Source organism: Coffea arabica, chromosome 1e, assembly GCF_036785885.1.
Source record: "Coffea arabica cultivar ET-39 chromosome 1e, Coffea Arabica ET-39 HiFi, whole genome shotgun sequence".
Taxonomy (NCBI): Eukaryota; Viridiplantae; Streptophyta; class Magnoliopsida; order Gentianales; family Rubiaceae; genus Coffea; species Coffea arabica.
This window is the reverse complement of record NC_092311.1, coordinates 32,919,272-32,929,636: the sequence shown is the minus strand read 5'-3', so window position 1 is coordinate 32,929,636 and position 10,365 is coordinate 32,919,272.

Below are 10,365 nucleotides of genomic sequence, written 5' to 3'. Positions count from 1 at the left end.
GTGCTTAGGTAGTTGTGTGTGGTAAATGTTTGGGAAGAAAGTGTTTGGTTTCACACCTACAAGGGAGTTTTTGGCAAGTACATGGCTGCCCACACTTTTCTTTGTCCTTTAATTATGTTGGAGTTGCTTAGTAGCTTGTATTTGTGGTTATAATAATGCTTATATCAAGTGATTTTGGATGATTGAAATGATGCAATTGAGTTAGGGTTTGAATGACGCCCTCCGCATACTAGTTGTATGGATGGTGTATGATATATATATGTTGGTATAAGAGGTGGTAGTGATGGTTTCAAGCTAAAAATGAGATTTATATCTTGATTGTAGCCAATTTCCAGAATTGAAGTTAGTATGTCCCCTGTTCTGCCCGGTTTCAGTTCACCATGTTAGAGGCCGAATTAGCTTACCTTAAAACATGAAAGTTGTAGGGAATGATGTTTTATATCTGCCTGTAAAATTTCAACTCAATCCGAGTGCTGTACCATGTAAAAATACCGAGATACCCCTGACTGCCATAGGTAGAACGTTAGGGACAGTTTTGACATTTCACCCAATCTGATCGTGTCTTTTCACCTTGATCCGTACTGAATTAGCATTTTTCCAAAACACAAAAGTTGTAGTGCTATATCTTAGCTTTCCAACGCCCCTAGAATCGCCTTGATTGGACTTCGGTAACCTGAGTTATTACCATTTACGCATAGTGCAGTTGACTAGCCCGAATGTGAGATTCTGGTTCTGTAATTTGAGATTTTGACTTAGATACACTATAAAATGGACTGAGTGGTCTTCATCAAAGTTGTAGGCCTTTGTCTTAGTTTCGAAACGGTATAAATTGCATCCCAATTTGATAAGCGTAACTTCGGTTGTGCTCGTTACGCTAAATGACGGCAAATCTGTCTTTTGATTTATGCTTTCCATTTCATTTCCGGACATGTACCTAGTTTAATTTTGTACTTGTATGAGTTTAAGCCTATGGAATGGCTATTGAAATGAGATTATTTTGTGTGTGACTTTGGAACTGTTTGAGGAAAATATTTAAGCCATAAATGGCTGGAAATTAGGTAAACACAAGAGGCATGCCGCCAAATTTTCACTAGAGATATAAACTGGTCTTTGGAGTTCTAGTTCTATATTTTGCACATTTGACTTGAATACCTTGAAAACTGGGTTGAGGTGTCTTCATGGAAGTTGTAATCTGTTGCCTAAGTTTCGAGATACTACCTAGTACATTTTGATCCGATAACCACAGCTCCAATTATGGTCAAAATCGTGTAGCCCGTTTTGTACCGTTTTTTTATTATTTTTGACCGTTTTCGACCGTTCTCAATCGTTTAAGCTATAAACTGCTATTGTATGGCCGTTTCACTTATGTGTGTATATAATTTGTCTATACAGACTATGAGGCTTTTGACGGTGACGGTCAAGCTCAGTGACTTGTATCATTTTTCGTGCCAAGCTTTATCAAGTGAGTAATTGGGTTGTTTATTGATGTGAAATTGTTAAAATGTTTTGTATATGTTAAATGGGTACTTAGGCGAGGGTGTACTTTATCTCACTCGACCTAAACCCATCCTTTGTTTTGATTTCATAAGTGAGAATACCTGCCTTATGTTGAGTATCACCCTTTTGCTGTGTGCTGATGGGGGTGATTACATGACTTGAATTAAACCCCTTTTGTTGTGTGCTGTTGGGGTAAGTACTTTGTTGTGTACTTTGTTGAGAGATACCATCTATTGAGAGATTTGATATCTCAGGGCTTGGTTCCAGCCCGGTTCCAAGGGTAGACGAACTATTCGAGTCAGCCGGGGCTTGGTCGAAAATAGTTCCATGCTAACTTTGGGATTTAGTTCTTTGTTAAAGCTTTGATGAAAGCTAAGTTATTTTGTTTCGCTCGAGCTGCTGTGTGCTGTTGACTGGCCAGCGAGGGTTGATAAGGTGAACGGGAAAAGTTAAGTGGAGTCTACGGTCTATGAGTATTTTGGTTGACGAAGTGTCAACAGGCGTTCCAACTCGGGGAATTGAACTGGCTTTGGAGCCACCCGTATCCTACCATTGTGATGTTACATTTCTGTATTGATGGAGCTCTAATGACACAAATTCACTTATTTACCCTCCAAAATACAAAGCAAAGGTCAAGGCATCACTTTAATTAATAAGTAATCAAATAAACATGAAATTGAATCAATTGAATCATGTAAACAACCCACATTTAAGAAGTCAAAAGAAGAAAGGACTTGATTGCAAAAATTAACAAAGTTTTGAGGTCAAAAATTAAAGAAAAATAAAGTTTAGGGACCTATTTACAATTAATTTAGGGACCCAATTGGAAAACGCCTAAAGTTTTAGGGCCATAGCATAATTAAGGAAAAGTCCGAGGACCATTCTGCAAATTCGTTCTCTGATTTCTTAATGGATCAGGCCACTGGGCTATTTTATTTATTTGTTTGGGCCAAAACTCACTTGGCCCAATCGGAAGCCCTGAGAGAGCAAGCAGGCCAGCCTATTTTGAGTCCAAGCAAAACTCAACTAAAAACATATGGGCTTTATCTCTCCAGCCCATGTCAACAACCCAGAAAAAACAAATCATTAATCCATTTGTCAAACCCAAACAACAAGTCCAAACCAAACCTAATTTTATTTTATGAAACCCAACAAGATAAAAACCCAACTAAAGTTTGCTAACCTCTAATTATGCATCAAATCCCAGCATTAATCTATCCAAAAATCACATAAAACATGTAAAAAGTGGGTTAAACTTAAAAAGGGCGAAATAGGTTAGATTATTCCAAGCTTTGTGCCATAGCAGAATAAGGGGAAGCTTGAGGGTTTCAAATGCAACAAAAGCAGGGACCTAATTGAAGAACTTATGAAGGTGTTGGAGGCAAATTATGAAGCTCAGAAAATCCAGGACCAAATCACAAAACAAAAAGAAAATGGAGGGACTGAAATTGCAATTTTGGACAACCGGTCTTCTTCCCCACGGATCAGACATCAATCCGACACTTCCGTCTTTCTTACAATAGAGCCAATTCGAGAAATCAGTTTTTATTCTAGCTTTTTTCAATCAACATGAAAATCACACAAATTTCTTCTCATACCATTTCAGTTTGAGTTCATTCGACCGGAATCATGAGAGACGGAAAAATGGAAGACAGCAATGCATCAAAATTTTCTCAAACGTGAGGAAACGAATTGACCAACTTACCCGATTTCTTCACACGAAAAAAAAAATTGCAAACAGAGCATCTTTCAATAAGAATTTTTAGCTGGGCATTTCGTCGAACACCAAATGAGTATAAGAAATTTCACCGATTCTTTGTTCAATTTGAAGTTAATCAGCCCAAGAATTGGTAAGAAAACATAAAGACATTCAATCCCAATCAATACAGAAAGCAAGTATGCTTAAAATTGCGCACAATCAACATAAAAATCACAATAAGCTAATCTCTGTTTTGAGATTCTTATGGGTCTAAGCTGGAAGAGAAGACAGAATTTTTAAAGGGAGGAAGATGACTTACCTCATCTGTTCGGTTGAAGATTTGCAGACGATGGTGATGGATGTCCGACGAGGTGGTGATGGCTCGGTGAGCAACGGCGGTTTTTGGAACGCTGGTCTCGGGAATGGTAGCAGGGGATGAAGGCGGTGGCGGTGCTGCTGCTGCCATTTCCTACTTAGGCCTCCGTTCGAGAGCTCTCTCGGTTTTTCTTCTTAGCTTTTTCCAGCTCCTTCGTTGCCCAGATCATCAGCCTTAGCCGCCCTCCGTTCTTTCTGTTTTTTCCTTAGTTTTTCTTTCCCTTTTCAGCTGAAAGCCCTCTGTCTTCCCCAGCTTTCTTCCTTCTTCCTTTTTCTGATTTTTTTCCTAGGTTCGCCGAAGCTTTCATGCCCAAAACCTAGCCGCCCCTCTCTGTTTTTCTCCCTCTGTTTCTTTTACTCTCCACCCTTTTCTCCTTCTCAAACTCACGGCCGAATCCCTCTATCGTCTTTTCCTTTTTCGTAAACCCTAGCCGTCCAAAACTCTCAGCCTCACTCCCCTCAAATTTCTCTCTTTTCTCCGATCCTCTGTTTTTCGGCTCCCTGTTTTTCTTTTCCCTTCCTTAGACGAAGCCCCCAGTTTTTTTTTGTTTTTTCCTCTTTCTGTTTTGTTGTCTCCCCTTTTTCCTCAGACCGCCGCCCCTCTGTTTTTTCGTTCCCAAGTTCTGTCTGTCCGCCGCCCTCCTTACCAATTTTTCCAGGTTTTCCTTTTCCTTGCTCTGCCTCTGCCCTCCACCTTTCTTGCCCTCTCTCGGCTTTTTTTTCTTTTTCCCCCAGCCGGCTCCCCCAAATCCTTTCCTTTTTTGATTTTTTTTTTTTTGTTTCCCCAAAATTCCCTAAGCCACCAAGTGTCTAGACACCTAATCCCTTAGGTGTTGTGTTGTCTAATATCCAAAGGGACACTTGTCCCTATTGCATATTCTCCATTCGTCTAGCATGCAAACTTTCACCTATTTCACACATTATTTTGTATTTTTATATTTTTCATTTTTCCCTCTTTTTTTTTTTGAAATTTAGTGTGAAGACAAAAATAAATAGATAATAAAATAAAATAAAACCCTAGAATTGCAACAAATAAAGCAAAATTAAATTAATTAAACCAATGAAGTTAAAAAACCAAAAATTTGGTGTATACAGTTTGCCCCTCTTTGTCTGAGTTTTGAAAAAACTTGAGACAAAGAAATAGAAACCAAATACTTACCTGTGTCATTCGGTTGCCACTATTCGAAAGACTGCCATCTTGAAATGAGGACTGACCCCGAAAAAGTTTAAAAAATAGGACTGACCCAGATGAGAAATTTAAAACGAGACTGACCTGAACAAGAAATTTAAAAGGGGACTGACCCCAACGAGAAAATTTAAATCATGGGACTGACTCGAACAAAATTTAATTCATGGGACTGACCCGAACAAAATTTAAAATCATGGGACTGACCCGAACAAAATTTAATGTGCTCACTAGTGGGATTGACCCATGTTTAGTGGCAATGCAAATGAAGTGCTCACTGGTGAGCCTGACCCAACGGCTAGTGGCAGAATAAAAGAAATGCGCACTAGTGGGACTAACCCAACGGCTAGTGGCAGTGAAAATGAAATGCTCACTAGTGGGACTGACCCAACGGCTAGTGGCAGAATAAAAGAAATGCGCACTAGTAGGACTGACCCAATGGCTAGCGGCAGTATAAAAGAAATGCTGGTATGTATGAAGAGACTGTATAAGACTTGCTCGAAAAATTATCCAAAGATTTGCCCTAATGTGATGAATTGGTCAGTGGGATTAAACCCGAGCCTGCCTTAGTGGGTGGTACAAAATCCAAACCCAACGTGATGTTCGTGAAGTTGGTGACACAAAATCCAGGCCCAACGGGATGTTGGCGGCACAAAGTCCAAGCCCAACGGGATGTTGGCGGCACAAAGTTCAGGCCCAACGGGATCTTTGTGATGTTGGCGGCACAAAATCCAGGCCCAACGTGATGTTGTGATGTTGGCGGCATAAAATTCAGGCCCAACGTGATAAAGTGAAATTGGTGGCACTAAACCCAACGTGATGTTTGTGATGTTGGCGGCACAAAATTCAGACCCAACGTGATAAAGTGATGTTGGCGGCACAAAATTCAGGTCCAACGTGATAAAGTGAAGTTGGTGGCACAAAATCCAAGCCCAACGTAATGTTTATGATGTTGGCGGCACAAAATCCAGGCCCAACGTGATAAAGTTATATTGGTGGCACAAAATCCAGGCCCAACGTGATGAAGTGAAGTTGGTAGCACAAAATTCAAGCCCAACGTGATATTTGTGATTTTGGCGGCACAAAATCCAGGCCCAGCCGTCATGAATTGAATGAAATTGGTGATCTATTCAAAATCGACTAGATTGCCCTAAAATGGGTAAACTAGTCAAATGAATTCGAAATCGACTAAGTTGCCCTAAAAATGAACAAATTGATAAAATGGACTGGATGAAAATGGTCCAATGGATTGAATGGAATTGACAGCTTATTTAAAAATCAATCTATCCATCGGTAGTTTCAAAAATTTATTGCGATGCATTAGTCTACGAGCCTTCTAAAATCAAATTTTGGCCTCAATTTATTTATCATCTCAATAGTGAGGAATTATTTGTAAATTTCTTCAAATTAATGTCCTTCATGCAAGGAATTTTTACCAATTTTGATAAAATGGCCAAAAAGTGATTATTAGACGCTCATATTCCAAAGATCGCTCTATGAAAATGATCGGATCCTACCTTACCTTGTGCACTACCCCTTTGGATGGTACAAAATGTAAACGTGCAAGTCTTCTTGGATTAGTATCCGAGACACAGGGCGATTTATTCCTGAAGTGGGATCCCCTAAATGGCATTCCCTCTAGGGTTTATGCGTGATGTCATTTTATCAAAGCGAGTAAATATGCAGTACGCAAATGAAACGTGACCTAAAGGAACCCTTTATATGCCAGGGTAGGCCTAAAATGATATGATATTATTAATTCATGAATGAAATACACTCAAAATTTTTAAACGTGCAATAGCCTATTTACAAGGGTAGGTTCTAAAAGAAGATCATGCGAGACCTTTTATCTCTTAATGTTTGTGAATGCAAAAGGCAAGAAACAAAGAAAGTTAGCTCAATACATAACACATTGTGGCAATCAAATAATAATAAAATATAGAAAGCAGAAATGAGGTGAGAGGGTTGGAATCCCTCCCCTTGTGCATAGTGTCCCTAGTTCAGGATAAGGTCGACTCTATCCTAGGCAATTCTAATATGGATACATGAGGTTTGGCTCACTAATGCATCTAGACTCGATAAGGCTTCTGCTCCCAAGCCTTCAGACCTAAAGGCGAAGGGTCATCACTCCCAGGGCCTTTGATCGGTGGCTCGAGTGATCCCTTAGGTAGCGCTATGGGCGCAGAGCACACCATCCGCCTACCCAAAGCAATCGATCCTAATCCTACAAGGAGCTGTGGGAAACGCCCACGGAAAAGGAAAAAATAGGGTAAATAAGACTATGCATGCACGTATGAGATGCTCTCTTATTGAGGAGAGGGATTGTACCATTAGATGCGGTCGAAGGTTCTAGGGTGACTACCCCCATCCCAAAATGCAATGCAAAGCGCGAGATAACATAAATAAACCATCCATTCATCAAATCAATCGTACGCAAATGGGTGAGGGAGTGACTTGATACGCGCAAAAATGCAAAAAATCCTAAAAAAGAGAAGATGCAATCCTAAACATCCAAATGTGATATATGAAAAGGTTAAAAGAAGAAAAAGATTGACTAAATCAAATTTGCTCGGACACTCTAAGTCCCCAGTGGAGTCGCCAGCTGTCGCGCCCCATTTTTTATAAGAAAAATAAATTAGTTTAAAAAGTGAATTTTTGATTGGAAAATGAATTGTTGATTTAAAAAGAAAATGGGCCTAAATGGGACTTGTAATGCGACGATTTTGACCCAAAATAAGATTAAAAAGGGTTTTGAAATAAAAATCGGAGTCGCCACTTGGTATTGGGTTAAGGTGTACCAAGTCACCAAAAATGAGTTTTCAAAGAAAAAAGTAGACAAAACCCCTTTTAAACGACTCATAGTCTACGAAAATCAAAGGAAAGGTTCGGGAGTCACATTTGACGAAGGGGAAGGCAAGGAAAAAAATCCAATGCACCCCTTTGACCTAGCCAAGGCTAGTTGCGTGATTTAGTCAAAGATTTTCTTGTTTTTAACCAAAGAATTTATCACATTTGGATGTACTATATGAATGCAAACCCTGGATCTAGGAGGGTATCGGGGGGTAAAATTTCTTTTCAAAGCTCAATTGGTGCTAACCACATTAATTGTGATGCCCAATGATGATCCTTTGGAGAAGTTACGAATAATGCAAAAATATGAGACTCTAAGAAAAGGAAAAGGATAAAATAATTATAGAAATATACGTGTCTTAAAGGAATGCATCATGTCGGGTACGGAGGACTAATGTTTGTGACTCAATTTTTCCTTTAATAGAGGGAATACGAGAGTGCTAAGGTTAGAAAGCCAAACTCGTCCATATCCCATACTCAAGGGATTATCTTTAGTCTAATCAGGCAAAATGCACTAATCTACCCCCTAATTTCCTAAATGAGATGCAAATCTAAATGTTATATATACATAGGGGTAAGGGATATGTTATTAGGGGAAATATTATGTGAAAATGATAAAGATCCTAAAAAATGGAAAGATATGCATGAAGTGTAGTGTAATCATACAAACATGATCTAACGAGGGAGGTCCCTAAGGGTCTAGCATTGGACTAGCCCATGTCTATGAATCCTCACTAGCATTGGACTAGTGGAAAATCGGAACAAAGAGCCACAACTAGCGTTGGACTAGTGTGGTGACGGGAAAGGAATCACAGCTAGCATTGGACTAGTGTGATGACATGCATTTATTACAGTCTAAGAAAATCAGATAAAGCAAAATAAAGCAAATAAACACATAAATCACATAAGGCACATAGCACATAAGCATGATATCTAGATGGACGTCCTAAAAAAGCGGTAACACATAGCACATAGGCATGCAAATCACACACAGCAAAAATAAAATGAATAAATCCCTATCTATTACATTAGGGGAAGGCCCTACTACAATCTAATGGGGGGAAGTGAGAATAAATAATTAAAATAAATACCTAACTATTACAAATTTGGCATTTAAATGCCTTCCAAATAATCAAAATTGTACTAAAATAAATATACCAAAACTAAGCTAATAAAGCAAATAAATAAATGAAATAAATAAATAAATAAACAAAACATTCAAGAGGCATGCCATTAAACACGTAAAGTCACATAGGGCACGTAGAGTCAAATAAAGTGAAATATAAGGGATAGAGATTACCTCCCTTGAGTTGGAGCTCTAATGACACAAATTCACTTATTTACCCTCCAAAATACAAAGCAAAGGTCAAGGCATCACTTTAATTAATAAGTAATCACAAAAGATAAAAATAAACATGAAATTGAATCAATTGAATCATGTAAACAACCCACATTTAAGAAGTCAAAAGAAGAAAGGACTTGATTGCAAAAATTAACAAAGTTTTGAGGTCAAAAATTAAAGAAAAATAAAGTTTAGGGACCTATTTACAATTAATTTAGGGACCCAATTGGAAAACGCCTAAAGTTTTAGGGCCATAGCATAATTAAGGAAAAGTCCGAGGACCATTCTGCAAATTCGTTCTCTGATTTCTTAATGGATCAGGCCACTGGGCTATTTTATTTATTTGTTTGGGCCAAAACTCACTTGGCCCAATCGGAAGCCCTGAGAGAGCAAGCAGGCCAGCCTATTTTGAGTCCAAGCAAAACTCAACTAAAAACATATGGGCTTTATCTCTCCAGCCCATGTCAACAACCCAGAAAAAACAAATCATTAATCCATTTGTCAAACCCAAACAACAAGTCCAAACCAAACCTAATTTTATTTTATGAAACCCAACAAGATAAAAACCCAACTAAAGTTTGCTAACCTCTAATTATGCATCAAATCCCAGCATTAATCTATCCAAAAATCACATAAAACATGTAAAAAGTGGGTTAAACTTAAAAAGGGCGAAATAGGTTAGATTATTCCAAGCTTTGTGCCATAGCAGAATAAGGGGAAGCTTGAGGGTTTCAAATGCAACAAAAGCAGGGACCTAATTGAAGAACTTATGAAGGTGTTGGAGGCAAATTATGAAGCTCAGAAAATCCAGGACCAAATCACAAAACAAAAAGAAAATGGAGGGACTGAAATTGCAATTTTGGACAACCGGTCTTCTTCCCCACGGATCAGACATCAATCCGACACTTCCGTCTTTCTTACAACAGAGCCAATTCGAGAAATCAGTTTTTATTCTAGCCTTTTTCAATCAACATGAAAATCACACAAATTTCTTCTCATACCATTTCAGTTTGAGTTCATTCGACCGGAATCATGAGAGACGGAAAAATGGAAGACAGCAATGCATCAAAATTACTCGAGTATACCCACGCAAGAATAAATATAGTCGATGAAATAACTCTCTAATCGAATTAATCAAGATAAAAGTACTGAAATCGGATGAGAGGCACCTCCCACTCAAATTGAGTAGGGTACATGCTGCCGATCAACACTTACAATATCTAAACAAGAACAAGTGTGGTTGATGAGATAACTCTCCAATCGATTTAATCAAGATAAAGGTACTGAGACCGGATGAGAGGCACCTCCCACTCGAATTGAGTGTGGTACATATTGCCGCTCAGCACTTACAATATCCAAGCAAGAACAAGTGTGGTCAATGAGATAACTCTCCAATTGACTTTATCAAGATAGAGG